The sequence below is a fragment of the Macrobrachium rosenbergii genome, chromosome 57, assembly GCF_040412425.1.
Source record: "Macrobrachium rosenbergii isolate ZJJX-2024 chromosome 57, ASM4041242v1, whole genome shotgun sequence".
Classification (NCBI taxonomy): Eukaryota; Metazoa; Arthropoda; class Malacostraca; order Decapoda; family Palaemonidae; genus Macrobrachium; species Macrobrachium rosenbergii.
The window spans coordinates 19,427,407-19,444,736 of NC_089797.1; the positions used below are offsets into that span (position 1 = coordinate 19,427,407).

The following is a 17,330-nucleotide window of genomic DNA, read 5'->3' on the forward strand; positions in this document are numbered from 1 at the left end:
ACAGTCACCACATTAATATCTGAATACAAAGGACAGTCACCACAGTAATACATGGATAAAAGAGGCAGACACCACAGTAATACCTGGATAAAAGGGACAGACAGCGCAGTAATGCCTACATAAAAGGGGCAGTCACCACAGTAATACCTGGATAAAAGGGGCAGTCACCACAGTAATACCTGGTTAAAAGAGACAACAGCACAGTAATACCTGGTTAAAGGTGACAGACAGCACTGTAATACCTGGATAAAGGGGACAGTCACCACCGTAATACCTGGATAAAACGGACAGTCACCATAATAATACCTGGATAAAAGGGACAGACAGCACAGTAATACCTGGATAAAGGGGACAGTCAATAAAAGGGACAGTGGATAAAAGGACAGATAAAAGGGACAGTCAACAGTAATACCTGTCACAGACAGACAGTAATACCTGGATAAAAAAGGGACAGTCACCACAGTAATACCTGGATAAAAGGGACAGACAGCACCTGGATAAAAGGGACAGTCACCACAGTAACACCTGGATATAAAGGACAGTCACCACAGTAATACCTGGATAAAAGGGACAGACAGCACAGTAATACCTGGCTAATAGTAATGGTCAAAGGCATCAACAGTAATATCTGGATAAGCACATGGAAGGGGACAGACAGTCACAGTAATGTGGATAAAATAAAGGGGCAGTCACCACAGTAATACCTGGATAAAAGGGACAGTCACCACAGTAATGCCTGGATAAAAGGGGCAGTCACTACAGTAATACCTGGATAAAAGGGACAGTCACCACAGTAATGCCTGGATAAAAGGGGCAGTCACCACAGTAATATCTGGATAAAAGGGACAGTCACCACAGTAATGCCTGGATAAAAGGGGCAGTCACTACAGTAATACCTGGATAAAAGGGACAGTCACCACAGTAATGCCTGGATAAAAGGGGCAGTCACCACAGTAATACCTGGATAAAAGGGACAGTCACCACAGTAATACCTGGATAAAAGGGACAGTCACCACAGTAATGCCTACATAAAAGGGGCAGTCACCACAGTAATACCTGGATAAAAGGCAGTCACCACAGTAATGCCTGGATAAAAGGGGCAGTCACCACAGTAATATCTGGATAAAAGGGGGAGTCACCACAGCAATACCTCTTATCTTGATCTGGAGAATACTCAAGATGGATAAGTGTTACTTACTTTGGTGGCATGGCCATTATCTGTTGCAGTTTGTACACTGGAGGGGTTTTAGATGACATGGGAACTATTTTCACTTTTTTTTTCTATTTTTGAGGGAGACTTTGTTCATTTTACTTTAACGATTTATTTCATATACTATATGGCACTTTCAACCATACAGTGCTTAAGACAGTGAAAAGAGGGAGTTGGAGGTGGTAGGACGTCAAGATTGAAGAAAGGAAGCTGAATGGAGGTAAAATAAGCGTCTTAAAAGCAGATGCAGCTACGGGCCGAAGGGACTCCACAGACAACCATTAGTGATGCTAAGTGCACCTAGTGAGGGGCATTGACGGCACTGAAACAATAAGCCAATCTAGGTTTTCAATTTGCTTTCAATGGGAAACTTATCATTAAAAAGGCATAAGCACAGAGTCAGGAAAAAGACAAGTACAATACCAGCTGTTGCAACAAAGAAAAGAGAGAGAGAGAGAGAGAGAGAGAGAGAGAGAGAGAGAGAGAGAGAGAGAGAGAGAGAGAGAGAGAGAGAGAGAGAAAATAATTGAAATAAAAAAATAAAAATTTAAGATTGAAAAACTTTTTACCTATTTCTAATAAGTACCTATAAGAATTTTTCTGTATGTGCCAGCAAATGATGGATGATCAAACCAATGGCACCCTTCACTGCAATGTCTGATAATGGACTATTTTGTCTGAACGTTCTGCATTTACTTTCAAGATTAAATAATGAAATAAGCAATCGGGCACGACCTTCCCTAGCCAGATAAGATATCAAGGAAATTAGCAACCATCTATCAGGAAAACTTCCCACAACTTATAAAACAAAGAACAAAGAATCTTATACACTTCAAACAAAGGTAGCTTCACCCCTTGTAAAAAAAATGCACAAACCTAGGCAGTTTCCACACAAAATGAATAACAGATGAAATACTACTTTTTTCAAGGCAATTTTGCATCCTTACAACACACACACACACACACACACACAGATACACACATATCTGGACACCTTCCCTACCAACGGCATGATATTTAAAAACTTATTACACAGTTTGTCTAAAGATGACTATGGCAGTTCTTTATCCCTCCTTTATGTCAAGTACACAAATGGTAGGAGTCAGAGACATAATAGACATTTATGACCCCAGCTGGACCCCTTTTCAGAGAGCCTAGGTATCCCAAGTGTAATGAAAAGGACTAAAAGGCAAGGCTTCATAATGACTCTCATCAAATTACTTATGACATTAGCGATTAAAACAAAACACATTACCATTTAACTTCGCTTACATTTAAATTGTCATTTATTTTTACCATAAAAGGTTCACTAACTATTTAGCATGGTTTTAATTAATTTCCAACACCTTAAAAAACAACATTCTTGGGCATGTTTCACTCACAATCGTTTTACATTATTCAAAATGAACACTACATACATTACACTGAACATGACATTGAAATTGTAGCACACTTATTCACACTAAAATTATATCAAAACCTGTTCTCTGACATTACAGACTTCTACAATTCAAGATGCCTCTTAAGTTTTAAACAATAGAATTAGTAACTCATACTTAAATCAGATTTTTACATAAATGATTAAAGGCTTTTGAGCAACTTAAACAAGGTATGCCAATAATTACTGACCATGACTTGTGGTCAAGATAAAACCTACTCTGACAAGAATGCTGGAAAAGGAAATGGGCAGAGCTACAACTTGTTTACCAGAGACTATTAACATTTTGACAAACACAATATATTCGAGTTCAATTAGGTTACTGCCCTCATTTTACCAGCAAGAGAGAGAACGAGGTCTGTTCAAGGGAAATTAACAAACAGCTGAAATGTACAATGGTTCCTCCAGTTAACAGACAGATTTACTTCATGCGCCCCTTGACCCTTTTACGATGAGGAATACAATGGCAAATGCTGATGCTACAAGAGAGAGGGGGCAGGGGGAAATTTCAGTCATATGAATACTGACTAGCAGTGTGTTTTAAGCCTTTTAAACATTTCCAGTTTGGGAGAGGGTAGGATCAAGGGAAAGGAATGGGAGATCTGAATTGGAAGTGAGCATCAGATGGGGGAAAGAGAAATTCTGCAGCACTGTATGCAATTTAAAATTAAGGAGAAATCTCTCATTACTTTTAACAATATTTATTCTTCAAAGTATGTTCAAGTACTCCTAGAGAGAGAGAGAGAGAGAGAGAGAGAGAGAGAGAGAGAGAGAGAGAGAGAGAGAGAGAGAGAGAGAGAGAGATTGTAAAGGAACTGAAAAAACTTAAAAAAGCAACAAAGCTTTCCAGAAATTGAAAAAAGACATAAAAAAACTTAAAAAATAGCAAAGCTTTCCTACAAGGAGCTAGCCATTCGAGCTCAATCGGTTTCAGTCATAAGCACTTCATAAATGACAAAATCAAATACTGTATCTTTTCACTGCTGGACCTATTCGTGTACACGGTACATTAACTTCCAACATTTATATCTCCTCTTCCCATAGCTGAAATTGGTACATGCTTTATATGGATTGTTTCTCAACCTTTATATGTATTCACCTGTTTAAAAAGATACTTTTATTCACCAATATTTCATGTCTTTTATGTTGATTAACCTATACAGTATACCATACCTTAAAATTTCATTAGCCATTAAATTTCCATACACTAAATTTATAGCCTACACTTCCTTCATCTATATTCTACAATCTTTAATTTTAACCTGCATTCCTGTAATACCTACATCACGTTCCTTCAGAGGAACATAACAAGAGAGAGAGAGAGAGAGAGAGAGAGAGAGAGAGAGAGAGAGAGAGAGAAATTCAAAAGAGAGAGAATTCAGAGTATGACTTATTAGAATTCACAGTATGACTTTGTAAAGTTACAAAAGGGAATGGATTATGGATGGTATCCTTAAATAAAAATGAAATAATAATTGGAAAATACTGTGCATATGTCTTTTAAAACAATAAAAACTGGACATGTCATGTTAGTATCCTTGAATGAATTCACAATACAAAGGGAATCATATTATGTTACTGTTTAAAGAATTCAAAATTCAAAAGGGATAGCAGCAATCCAAAATTCACCCCTAAGTAAATTGTTTCAAATTTAGTTTGTTGATGAAATTATGAAAGAAAATCTGAGGGGTACAAGAACTACATACTTTGAAGTCTAAAACTACAGAAATTCTCTTTTAAATGATACAAAATGTTTACAATAAAGTTACCTAGGCTATGAAATTCAACATTAACCTCACTCTCATCAGTTTCAAAGCTTTTGGCTATGAACATTTCATCTACATACCAGTACCTTATGATTAATTTTCACAGTTCCTCATACACTTGAATACAGTGGGTTTCAGCTATTTCTAATCCATGCCCTGATTTATTTTTTGTACTTTCTGAAATACTAATGTTAATGATGTTTATGATAAGTACAGCAGTTCCAAAAGTTCCACAAATCAAAATTGAATAGCTGCCAAAGCTATGTGACAAAAAATTAATTTGCTCCACGAGTCAAAATCTATTTCAGAGTCAGAAAACCATGGAATTCTCTGAGAAACAGAAGTGTACTGAAAACTTGCAAACTAAGTACTAGAGGTATGAATATCTTTGAGTGAAGGAGTGCCCCGAAAACAACTCCATAAAGGAAAGCTTTGGCTATCCCTGTTAACCAAAGTGTGTCCTGAATAACTCAATAAATCCAGGAAAGTCAATAGCTTTTGTACACCAAGAACTGCTCTGAATATATAGTGAACAATGGAGTGTAACAAAAATATTTAAGGAGTGCTGTGAATTATTCTAAGAACCAAAGGATGCACTGACTAACTCCATAATCCAAAACCACTTCATGCCCAAAGTCCACTCAATACACAAAGGAGTCCTCACACAGATCAATCCACAAAATATGGAGTACTCACAGTAGCATAAATCAGGGAGTACCCAAAATAATATCATGAACCAAGAAGTGCACTACCACCTTTGCAAACCAGGGAATGGGCTGAATAACTCCAAAAATCAAGGGAAGCCCAGACAACTCCATAAACCAAGGACTGCCACACCAAATGACTCCATATCTAAGGAGTGCCCTGAAAAACTTTTTTAAAGCACAAAGTGCCCCACGTAACTCACTGAAGCGATGAGTTCCCTAAATAAGTCTCTGCAAGCCATGGAGTGTCCTCAAGAAATCCCTAAATCAGATACTGCCCTGAAGAACTTTGTAAACTCCAAAAACAAAGGAGTCTCCTGAACAACTCTGGAAACTATGAGTGCCATGAATGACTCCACAAACCAAGGAGTGTTTTTAACTCCATAAACCTAGGAACTCCCAGAAAAAAATCTGGAAACCTAGGAGTGTCATAAAATTTTCATGAACCAAGTGGTGATGGAAAAACTCCACACTCCATAAACTAACAAGCACCCCTGAAAACCCATAGACCAAGGCGTCCCCCAAAAAACTCCATAAGCCACAGAGTGGCCTAAAATACTTTGTAAAGTAATGAAACTCCTGAAAACCATTGTAAACCAGAAGTTTTCCAAAATTCCATGAACTATAAAAATACCTCAAAATCTCTGTAAATCAAAAAGTTTGGCCTGAAAATTTGCAAATTTTAGGTAATTTGCATTTTCCTCAGATATACAGATCTGCTTGAGCAAAAACTTGTTCAGTTGTTGAAGCTTTGTAACAAGGCAGTCAACTAGTGGCAGGTGAAATGACTGGATGGGCAAACCACCCACTACCTAAGTAAACACCGTTCAATTTTTCCTTTGGGAATCAGGACAAATGCTGGGGTGATTCAGGGTGGGATGTGAGGCTTGCATACATAAGAAATCTGGAGTTTGTTCTTTCAAGAATACAAACCATCAACTTTCATGACACCAAGTAGACCAGCTTGAAAGGTTGCATGCTGTGATATTATCACATAAATAGGGCCTACCACCTGAACCTCCTATTTAAAGCGTATGGAAGAAGTCATACCTAACTGATACAAATACACCAGAAAGTGGAACCTCTGCTGTGTAACACACCCACGCCTGACCCAATGGCAAGAATACACCTGCTGACTGCTGGACTTATATAAGATAGGAGGGAAAGAATATGTCATCTTTCCCTCTTCCGACCTTTCATCATCATAGCCCTTCAGGCAAGATGATGTTCTGTTGAGCCATTAGAATAGATCTTAAAGACTAGTAGGCGACATCCCTCAAGTACTAGTACATTAAAAACTTGACCTCATTATCTGTAACACTGAGTAGTTCCTCCTGAATTCTAAGGATGGAACAATACCCTGATTTGTTACCCAGGCATAGGGCAGTCATCCTTGCCAGATGACTCATGCACAAAACTTGACGACTTCCCCAAGATAGAGCGACAGTATTTTTGGATACTTCTCTCTTGTGTCTCTTTTTCCTAATAAACAGTGGTTGACTGACAGTTTCTGTACCATGCACTTGACAAAATAGCATCTTGTTGTAATCACCTCCTATAAAGCCACAGAGGAAAGAAACTGGAAAAGTCTCAAAACTCACATCAGGGACTGATGTGTTTTAAGTCTTCTCCACAAACTCACGAATGAATGAGAATGAGAAAGATTTTGATGAATACTGTTCTTCTCCACACTGTGCAAAGTAACCACTTTTAGATCAGCAGTTTAGGAAGTCCAACTTTCCAACAAGTTCAGTGACAAAAGGCAACAGAGAAGGTGCAACCCAACCAATGACTAATTTAAACAAGCATCCCAATTAATTCAGGTTGACAACTGGCTGGACACTCACTGAGAACATCAAGAAACGTGAAACTAGGTTATTGTTGCTAAAACTAGATACTTGAAAAAGATAAAATAAGCATGCAAGAAACTTATGATTTAAGTATGACGATTGCCAAAGGCGTTCAGTTCATAAGATGCACAAATTCTAATTTAAGACAAAAGCTACTGACCAATACGTATCCACATGATAGAAGAATTTAGTGAAGGCATAATCAACAACATTGCAACATAAACATCAAATGGTAAAGCTAGTGGCAAAGGAAACTTGCATTATAAAGAGCCAAAATATGCAAATATTACCAAGAAGACTTTTTCAAAGAATTACTTGGAAAAAAGCATACTGTGAACAAATCATGACCTTATAGCCCCTCAGTTAAGAATCTAAATCTCAGACCCCGAAATATATTAACAAATGTGACACGTAAAGAGCTAACTTAAAATCCAAACACGACTTTTGACAAGATATCACTTTTGTTATCTTGTATTTCATCTGATCAAGTACTTTTTATAACCATATTTCTTCAACATCGATGGTTTCCAAAAGATTTCCTTGCCAGCAACATCTCAGTTTCATTGAATCTAAGACTTATTTTCTAAAACTAGCACCTAAAATTTTAGCTATTTTTTCAGATTTATAAACTGGCTTTGGCTACTGCATATTACAAATACTGCATTGTGTAAGAGCTGAAGTCTTAAATCTACCTGTAATACAAACCCATATAGCTTAATTTGTCATCATAGTGGTGATTAAGACTGGCAGAATTACACTTGTCAAAAAATTCAAAGAATCCAACCCCTAATAGAATATTAGACAAACTTTATAGCTCCAATAAAAGTTGTTTCTAATAGCTTAAGCAGAATTTCTGTGCAAGCATTAACTGCAATAAACTGATGAGAGTGAGATTTAATGATGCGGCTTCAGTAAACAGTATGACCCAAATTACTAAACTTGAAAAGCTGACCAACACTGGTCAAGTTATAGTTTAAAGATACATCAAGTTGTGATTATAACAATTCAGTAAAAATGAGCAAGGTTCTTTTTGGAAATTTCAAATGGAAAACTGCTGGACATTTTTATGAAACTGATATAATAATATTCTGCATCAAAGAAATTATGTCAACTTACCACCAAAAAAAAAAAAAAAAAAAATTCCAAGATTTTAAATACTGTACAACTAACAAAAAACTGATTAAATAAAGTAGTGTTACCTTAAAGAACTAACTTTATATCTGATTGATTAACCAGTATCGAAGTAATTGAAACCTTACTATGAACACTTCATTGGAAATTTTAAAACTAGGATTCATTCATACTCTTAAAAAACATTAATGTAGATGAATTCCTATTATTGAAGCTACAGATTTTCATGCCCTGCATTGCAAGTTACAAGATGAACAACTCATTTTCCATAATCCACATCTCCTTTAAAGCTGCAGTTATACAGTTGCTCCTTCCAGCTAGTGGCCAACTTTCAGCTGAAAGAAGAATTTACGATTTAAACACTTAATACTGTACTTTGTGATAGACACTGAACTTGAGTCAACACCAATAAAAACACTTTAAAATTTCCGTAAAGATTTGTTTGCTGAAAAAAGTCACTTCTTCAAGACCCCTTAAAGACTCTTAATTAAGCTGTTCAGTATTAGGTGCATGGGGATATAAGCTTCAGTTACTTTAGTAGAAAAAAAAAAATAATAAACTCTTGCTGAACACAAGACTGCTAAGATTCTCTACAAAATAAAGAAGTTGCCGTTCAAAATATGGTCACTCCTATCAATTAACATAAAATACGGAATGCAGCTGTGTAGGTAAGACATATTTTGAGCCTTTTATCGCTAAACATGATTGTAAAAAGGACAAGCTGTAGTTATCACCGATGTGACAAGTTGCTGGAATTTCAAAAGTACTGTAAATGAGATGCTGTGACAAACACTAAACCATCATATTTACCTAAAATCTTTGATGTCCATTAGAAAGCATGGATAAATTAAATTCATAAGGATTTTTTATTTTCTTAAATGAATTGTTACAGTATTTATGAGATTCTCAATGTCTGAATTAGACTTTTTTAAAAACTGATAGAAAATGGTCTTTAGTAAATAAGAAAAGCTTCACTTTGGAATGTAGCCTAATTCTGAAAATATTTTTATTTAAATTTGAAAGTGCAAATTAGCTAAAAGAAATTACTAAAGAACACTATAATATCTTAATAGGACAGCAAAATTTCTGCTTCTTTTACTGCTAAAAGACCTCAGAACTATATCCTGCATAAAACGCCCTCGACTGAATTATCGATACTCTACATTCTAGACTTCTATCTTTCTCTATTGATCCTATAACTACGAGACATCACTCACTATCCATGCAAGAAAAATGGCAACTTATAATCTTATAATGGGGAGTCCTAAATATGCCATCTTGTCTAAGGTCTCTGACAGTACTGCACATAGTATGAGAGAGAGAGAGAGAGAGAGAGAGAGAGAGAGAGAGAGAGAGAGAGAGAGAGAGAGAGAGAGAGAGAGAGAGAGCATACATTTTTTTTAGGCAACACCGGATATGTTATAGAGGAATGAACTGAGCAATTTTTCAGGAAATTCACCTACTTATAGTACAGAACTAATAGTAGTTGAAAAGGAGCTAATTTTCTTCCAAGCTTATGATAAAATACTGATACACAATAAGAAAGAAAGAAAATACTGAAAGACAGACATTTCTCTCTATGTGTCCGGAAAATTTAATCTATCTAGGCTAGTACCAGTCAAAAGTTTTGACATGATGTAATGGTAATTTATTGTTTTTGTCAGCTTCTAATTATTTTTAATCAGTGTCATGGAAAGGAATTTAAGGTAAAATGCTATGTTATATGATTTTTACAACTTTGGTGAAAGATGGGTTAATTTGGGTGAAATGAAGACAATATTGGACACACAACAAACATTTACATATAACGACCTAGCCCTAACCCCTGTTGTTATACATAGGTTTTACTGTACCCAGCTATCCAGGATTACGAACACCAGTAATTACTATATTTTGAACAGAATTCTATGAATATTCAGCAACACTGAAGCTATTCAACAATATGAAAAAATTAACAATTCAAAAACTATTGCTTACAATAACCCTTGAATTTCTTGCTACTGTATACTTGAGTGAATTACTCTCCGTTGCACCTGTTAAATTTATGATTGAAAATTACTTTTCCATCTTAAAGGTCAGACTACTGGGTGTAATTTGAATTTTTCCAACCTTGGACAGATTTTGAGAGAGATTACTTTAAACACTATATTCCTATTTCTGACGAGTTACCCATGAATACAAAACCATTAATCATTTTGTATGTAAGTTGCTTTTAAATTTTCAAAAAATAATTTGAAAACAAAACCTCTTCAGCATATATTTATACTTATGAAAGGCAAGTTCTATAGTTGCTGTACTAGTTGTTCGATATAATGTTGCCTCAGTTGTTCCTCTCCCATTGAAGTTCCTGTATTTCCATTTCCTCCGCTCATTTTCAGTTTATAAATTTACGTCTCTGGCCATTGGTTTTATATCAGCAGGTAGCGAAAAACATCTGGAAGAAAAAATTAGGGCACTTATTTTACAGAAAAACTGTTCAACAAAAATCTGATACACATATATGAGAAGGCTTAAGCAATAGCCTGTTCTAATGAATAACACTTGATTTCCTTCACACAATGTGAAATACATTAATGTACTAAAGTTGGCAGATAAATATTGTTTTTCAGGCTGAAATATTGTTCAAAATTATCTTTGAGGGCAACAATGCTTATGACCAGAGTTTAGGAGGATATTAAGATCACAGCAAAGTGTTGCAACTTTAAAAGGGCTAATACTTGGGGGAAGAAGCACAAGGAAACCAAAATGAATATGAAACCAGATTTCAGAAAATAAAAGAGAAGTTAATACAGCTCTGAAAACAGTTAATATGAGAAGTTTTCGGGACAAAAAATTTCTGACATATCCCTTTGTTATTAAAATACTTTACAGAAAGCTACTATATTCCAAAGTCCTGTGTTCTGAAAAGCTAAATATTTAGATTTTCCAAATTGTTGAGTACTCCCAATTCATGTAACATGCAATGTACTTCCAGTTCACACAAAATTCACTATCAATACAAGCAACTGAAGGAGGAGAGTAAAGTTCTAAAAGTGAGAGCAGCTGGTGGCAGAAATGGCACTACCCTTTTACAGAGAGAAACTTCCTTGATGTTATTGCATTCACAAGCGAGCTCAGTGATCCCTCAGCCCGCATGGCTCAGCAGGCATAAGACACTCTGGTCTTAATGGGTCCTTAGCAGGCTGAGATAGGGCCCCCTGCCTAAATAAGAGGGCAAAGATATCAACCCAGCTGATGACTGCAAATGGAAGATGATGTTGAAGACCAAAATAACTCCGGCGATGACGATCGACGAACACACGAACACACACGTGTTTGGAAGACAGCGTCGGGGCTCTTACAAGTACTCTCCCCCAAGACGCGCGTAACGTCTGATTGTTTGAAGAGACGGCGTCGGGGCGACGGCTCTTATAATGTTCCCCCCACAAGCGAGGCAACACCTTCATAAGCAATCCTTCACCCAGTAGCAGAACCGAACTTAATGGAACTGGTATTGGCCCTAAGAGTGAAACAATGAATGCTACCAGGTGCATATGCACCAGCAGATGAGCAAGACTCATTAAATGTACACCAGCAACTTGCCATTTGTAATCCCAATAAGCATCATGCTGAATGGGAGACCTGAGCATGTTAATGTTAATGCTCCAAACAGATTTTAAAAAAGAACAGACGGAAATGGTTGAAACAGGAACTGTTGAAGACCAAAATAACAACACCTGCAATACCTTCATGCAGAACCAGTAATGAAACAATGAATAATGAACAACTCATTAACACAGTAAGCAACTTGCCATTTGTAATCCAATCATGCAGGGATGCTTGCATGTTAATGTTAATGTGTACCTATGAACTCCAAACAGATTTTAAAAAACTGACCACCACCAGAACTGGAAACAGGAGACTACATGACAATACCCTATGCTACCCACACAAGCTGCTGAGGTCAGTATTAAACTGAAGAGCCAGAGCAAGCAATGCCCGCTAGTGTGGACAGGCCATTATGAACTACCTAATACACCTTTCCCATGGAGTCCAATTCAGTTACTTGAATGGGGTCTGTCATATCTCTTCAAGGAAAATTAAGCCTCAAGGGAAGGTCTAGGGTACTTATGTGGAGAGGACTTGTTGGTTTCCACTTGTCCAAAGATTTAGTGGGTAAAGAAGAAAGGGTGCAGGTGGAGGAAGAGGACGTGGCTGAAGAGGAAAAGTAGGAGGAGGATGGCTGAAGAAAAGATGAAGGGGTAAAAGAGCATGCTTACACTTTTCCTTCTTCCTCTTTGCTCCTTACACTCGACATCAAATGCAGTCGAGCTCAGAATAGCCCTCCATCATTCCCTCAACAGTAATCTAAAAGAAATTCTTCGATAAACAAAACTCAGGCGATTCAAAGTTCATCCAACAGCAAAATCGATACTTTCAAAGATTTATGGAAAATAGATTCCCTGTACCAAAGACATCTTCCTTCTATGACGATCGAAATAATATATATTTTCATAATAAAATTTATTATTTGGATATTTACCTACTGTTAAAGTTAGCTTATATCAGCGCCAATAGGCGAGTTGGCATTCAAACAAAAGATCGAATGGCTGCCCGGATGACTGTCTAGTACACCCATTCTCCACCAGGTGTGTTTTGAATGTTTTAGCTCTTATCAGAATTCTCCTTGACATCCCACTATGTTGTGGGGAGGCTGGGTGGGGTCTACTTTAACAGTAGGTAAGTATCCAAATAATAACGTTTATTATGAAAATTTATATTATTTGGGATGAACCTTATTTACTGTTCAAACTAGCTGATTCCAACATTGAGAAGAGGATGGTGGGTAGTGCAGCTAGACAAAACCGTTTAGCCAACCGAGTTAAAGGTTTCTTGCATGAAACCCAAAACGCTATTACCTGACCTGGAATCCTTTCCGGATCTTACTGCCACCAGAAGTTGGATTCCATTCTGGGAGCAAGGCTCTCATGCGTGTGCAGCAAAGAGCAGCCTTGCAGAGAAAACCAATTCAATTCAGCAACAATGAAACAGAAGTGGCCTGTGGGAACCCCTGTACCTGGGTCCAAAAGCCCTATAAAATGACAGTCACTAAAAAAAAAAAAAAAAAAATACCTTATATGATATAAAGGTAAGCTCCTATACAATAAATGTACCTTCATGCTCCTCAAAATATTAAAACCTGGGATTTAAAACAAAGAGCGTAAAGTATATCCCTTTCTTCTGTTCAGGAAAAGACTACTTGCTACTAGTAGTAGACTAAGGGCTTTACTGTTTTCAAACACTATTCTGCATTTTTCTACCGCACCGCATCAATTCCATCTACAAGCGACAAATTGTCTAAAACCACAAAACAAAAGGTTAACTTTACCTCTTCCAGGCTTAACCTTTGACAAAGACATTTTATGTTTTCTAAAACCACAACACAAAAGGTTAACTTTGCTTCCTCCAGGATTAACCTTTGACAAAGATGCTCTAGGTTTATAAAATCACAAAACAAAAGGATAACTGCCTCTTCCAAGCTTAACCTATCTAAGTAAGTTTTAGTTGCCCCAACGGGACAGAGAAGTGTTTCCTCTTCTTCCCCACCAATAAGGTTAAATTGGAATTCTTGCAGTTCTCTGAAAAACTTAGCCTTAACATTATTCTCAGCTTTAAGGCAAAAAGATAAAATAGCATTCTATTTTCAACAGCCTTCGAGAGTGCTTGCAATAAATTAACTTTTAATTGGCAATATGGCTAAATAAAAGAAGGTTTCATAGTGAATAATTCAATGGAATTTATTCCCGAGGCTCAAAAAAATCTGGAGATAAAATTTAGACCTGCGTCTAAATTCCAGAGAGAGACTGATACTGAGTTGAAGGGGCTTCAGTCTCAACTGATCTCAACACCTTAAGGTGCTGATCATCAGCCATACCTAATTGCACATGATGCAATACCGAATAAAGTATGGAACACTAACCTTGATAGTAGACAGCAAAAAAGTCTTACTATATCTAAGAAGGCAGAGAAACTTTGATGTCTATCAGGTTCCAGTTGCTGAAAATTCCTCTTAAACATCACCCTCAGCAATACACAAATCACTGCTTCTGACACAAGGCCACGGTTATTTTCCACTTAAGGACAGAACCCATGACACCTCTGAAAATCGCCTTATTTGGAGGAGACAGTTGAGCATCTCCAAGCGGTAAGTGTGAGATGCAGAAGTTAGTGGAAGTGCATGGTTTTCTGTGGTTTGAGTCGATTTCCCCTTACAAGAGACACATCTATCGAGAGAGCTAGAAAGTTTGAAATCAATTACTGTGAGGCTATCAGGGTTCTACAGAAGTCACTGATCAATTCTTGAACTTGAAATTTGCTCAATACTTCCTTAGAGTAGATAGAGGCGGAAGGCCTATGAGCCTGGATCAGGCCAAACTTGAAGAAACATGATATTTTTATGATAAAATAAAGTTTTGTACATACTTACCCGGCAGATATATACTTAGCTATAGTCTCCGGCGTTCCCGACAGAAATTCAAATTTCGCGCACACGCGACAGGTAGGTCAGGTGATCTACCATACCCGCCCGCTGGGTGGCGGGAATAGGAACCATTCCCGTTTTCAATCAGATTTTCTCTTCCACCTGTCTCCTGAGGGGAGGCTGGGCGGGCCATTAATCGTATATATCTGCCGGGTAAGTATGTACAAAACTTTATTTTATCATAAAAATATCATTTTTGTACATGAAACTTACCCGTCAGATATATACTTAGCTGATTGGCACCCTTGGAGGAGGGCAAGAGACAGCTAAGAACTAAAAAAAAAAACGGGAAAACAACATATGTTGTAGGAATAAACAAAAACCATGGTTCTTACCTGATTGGGCAGAAGACTTCATGGATACTGTCTATGAGTCTGCATGCCTCAAGAGCTTCAGCGAGGATGTGACCTGTGACTGACAGCCCTTCTGGATCATATCAATGGGGATGACCCACTTACATGACAGAGCCTGTTATGGATCGTGTCAATGGGGATTAACCCACTTACAAGACAGAGCCCTACTACCTGAATCATATCAATGGGGGCTATCCCTCTTACATGACAGAGCTAGGTGTAATAAAAATACAAGGAGCTAACAACCAAAACCCGACCACCTGACCAAGCCTAACCTTGTTAGTGATAAGAGATGAAAAAGAGAGAGATAACTCCAACACCCTTTTTCAACCAACCATAAAAACACAACAAACAATTAAAAATAACACTAAATTAAATAGGATTAGCTTCAGCTCCTGACCCAGCACCGAATCCGCTGATACGTAAGCTCCTAGAGAGAAGCACTTCTCATATGTCACTCTAACATCTCTCAAATAATGAGAAGCAAACACTGAGTTACATCTCCAGTAAGTTGAGTCCATAATAGACTGGAGGGACAAGACTTGTGGAAAGCCAGAGAAGTAGCTAATGGCTCTCACCTCATGAGCATTAACTCTTAGGAGCTGAAAATGTTCTTCTTTACATGAAAGATGAGCCTCTTTAATAATATCCTTAATGAAAAAGCCTGGGCATTCTTGGAAATTGCTCTTGAAGGATCCTTGACAGAACACCAAAGACTTTCGACCGTTGCTCTCTGAGCTTTTCTTTCTCTCCAAATAATGTTTAAGGCTTCTTACTGGACAGAGTGTGTGTTCCAGCTCCTGTCCTGAAAGATCGAAGAGTCCTTTGACCTCAAAACTTCTTGGCCAAGGTTTTGAAGGGTTCTCATTCTTTGCTAAGAAGAGAGGCTGAAAGGAGCAGATTGCAGAGTCCTTCCTTAAAACCACAGAACCTTCTAAGGCTTGTAATTCACTCATTCTTTTGGCTGAAGCAAGAGCAAAAGAAAAAGTGATTTTCTGGTCAAATCCCTGAAGGAGGCAGATGAGGAGGCTCAAACTTGTTAGACATTAAAATTTTAAGACCACGTCCAAATTCCAGCTGGGAGGTCTAGGGACTTGTTTTTTGAAGTTTCAAAAGACCTTATAAGATCATGAAGGTCTTTATTATCAGAGATGTTCAGATCTCTGTGTCTGAAAACTGAAGACAGCATGCTCCTGTATCCTTTTATGGTGGAAACAGCCAGGTTGCATTGTTCCCTTAGGAAGAGAAGGAAATCAGCAATGTTTGTACAGAGGTACTGGAAGAGGATATCTTCTTGGTCCTGCACCATCTTCTAAAGACCTCCCACTTCGACTGGTAGAGGCGCAAGGTTGAAGATCTTCTGGCTCTGGCAATAGCCTTAGCAGCCTTGTGCGAAAAACCCTTCGCTCTGACCAGACCTTCGACAGTCTGAAGGCAGTTAGGTTTAGAGCGGGAAGATTCTTGTGGAATCTGTCGAAGTGGGGCTGTTTGAGAAGATCGCTCCTGAGAGGGAGCGACCTGGGAAAATCTATCATCCATTCCAGTACCTCTGTGAACCAGTCTCTGGATGGCCAAAAACTCCCAGGGTGAGCTTGGTGCCCTTGACGAACTGAAACTTCCTTATTACTTCCTCCCCAGGATCTTGAATGGGGAAAAGCATACCCGTCTAATCCTGTCCAATCTAGGAGAAGACTGTCTATTGCTACTGCTCTGGGGTCCGAGATTGGAGAGCAGTAGTTTTCAACCTCTTGTTCCAATGGGTTGCAAAGAGGTCGATATTCGGGTCTCCCCCACAGGAACCACAGCCTTTCGCAAACTTCTGATGGAGAGACCACTCTGTGGGAAGAACCTGATCTTTCCTGCTGAGCAGATCCGCCCTCACATTCCTTTCTCCCCTGAACAAATCTGGTGAGGAGTCTGATCTTCTCTCCTGAGCCCACAACAGAAGGTTCCTTGCTGCAATGTAAAGGGAGAAGGAATGTGTTCCTCCCTGTTTCCTGATATAAGCCAGGGCTGTGGTGTTGTCTGAGTTCACTTGAACTACTTGTCCCTTGACCAGAAGTCGAATCTGGAAAGAGCCAGATGAATGGCTGTCAGCTCTTTCTTGTTGATGTGCCAGGCCACCTGATCTCCTTCCCAGGTGCCTGACACTTCTTCTCGACCCTAGTGTTGCTCCCCATCCCGACTCCGACGCGTCTGAGAACAACACTAGGGTAGGGCTCGGCGGTTGAAGAGAAGACAGTCCCAGCTTCTTTTCGGGTCTAACCACCAACGGAGATGTTCTCTTTACCTTGAGATGATATTTGGAAGGAATCCGACAGAAGTCTTGGGACTTCTGATCCCAAGATTCTTTTAGGA

General features: G+C 38.2%; 1 long non-coding RNA gene across 1 annotated transcript; it reads right to left on the reverse strand.

Annotated features, from left to right (window-relative positions):
- Positions 1-4,286: 4,286 nt before the first annotated feature.
- Positions 4,287-10,539, reverse strand: LOC136836947 (uncharacterized). Its single transcript, XR_010852511.1, has 2 exons — positions 10,366-10,539; positions 4,287-8,434 (listed from the first exon to the last, which is right to left on the reverse strand). It is a non-coding gene; the product is annotated as an uncharacterized lncRNA (long non-coding RNA).
- Positions 10,540-17,330: the final 6,791 nt, after the last annotated feature.